General features: G+C 49.3%; 1 protein-coding gene and 1 long non-coding RNA gene across 2 annotated transcripts in view; one reads left to right on the top strand and one right to left on the bottom strand.

Annotated features, from left to right (window-relative positions):
• LOC103919038 overlaps window positions 1-199 on the bottom strand; it is a 20,917-nt gene extending 20,718 nt beyond the window's left edge. The window contains exon 1 of the long non-coding RNA XR_663724.1: window positions 79-199. This is a non-coding gene — a long non-coding RNA (uncharacterized LOC103919038). The remainder of the gene's footprint in view (window positions 1-78) is intronic.
• CAP2 (CAP, adenylate cyclase-associated protein, 2 (yeast)) overlaps window positions 1-944 on the top strand; it is a 70,031-nt gene that overhangs the window by 541 nt on the left and 68,546 nt on the right. The window lies entirely within an intron of this gene.

Here is a 944-nt window from a genome sequence, read left to right as displayed (position 1 = left end):
CACCCCCCCCGGGTGATAAGTGCAAAGAGCCGCGGGGAGGAAGTAATCGGAGGGGGGAGAAAAACATGAGCAAAATACCACAGCAGATGAGGGATCCTCTTTGGGGCTGTACCCGGACCTCCTCCGCCAAGCCCGTGGTCAGCGCCGGCGGCAGCCGTGAATGACTCCCGGGGGGTGCTTTCGGCTATGCCCCAGCCCCCACCTCGGATCCCGGCAGCCCAGCTTTCCGACAGGTTATCAAAAATGCCCTCCGCTCGTTTATGCAGACCTGACTCTCTCAAGCGATGCCAGTCTTGAACTCTCTTAATCAGCGTAAGATGATCTAATTTTGAGGGAGGCAGCTGTAGTGCTTGCTGGTGGGTAGCTGGGCTCCGAGTCCCTGGTTCCTCCAGCGCTTGGAGCCAGAGGTATGTGGTGGGGGTGACTGAATAGCCTACAGGTTTAGCCCAGAGAAAAGGGTTAAACAGCATCTTAGGGTGAGAGAGCTGAAGACTGAATATATACCTTTATATAAAAATATCTAAGGGATTCTGCAAATACAGACGACGTTCGGAGGGGGCAGGAGGAAGGCAGAAATGAAGAACTGTGAAGCTGAGATGCTGCATTTTGCAATAACTTGACATCTGAAAGGAGTACTCCCCCAGAGACGCAGCCAGCACAAAGCCGAGGAGAACTTGTCATGACCCCACCTAAAAATGTGAAATCTGTCCTTTGCTTCGAGGGTTGCTATAGATCTGTATCTTAGCATTACAGGATAAACAGCGAGGATTTTTATCAAGTAAAATTCAGATTTCGTAATGCGTAGGGGCAGTCTTAAAAACAAAGACTATCTGGGGAAGAAGGCTTTCTTTATATGCATTATCTAAATGTGGTTGTTTTCCAATGATGGAAAATGTTTTCAGAAAAAAACCTACACAGAGGCCAGTCCATTAGGAAATGGTTGG

This window comes from Pygoscelis adeliae, unplaced genomic scaffold, assembly GCF_000699105.1.
Source record: "Pygoscelis adeliae isolate BGI_AS28 unplaced genomic scaffold, ASM69910v1 Scaffold186, whole genome shotgun sequence".
Classification (NCBI taxonomy): Eukaryota; Metazoa; Chordata; class Aves; order Sphenisciformes; family Spheniscidae; genus Pygoscelis; species Pygoscelis adeliae.
Note: the sequence above shows the minus strand (reverse complement) of the source record. Positions and strands in the feature narration are given on the sequence as shown.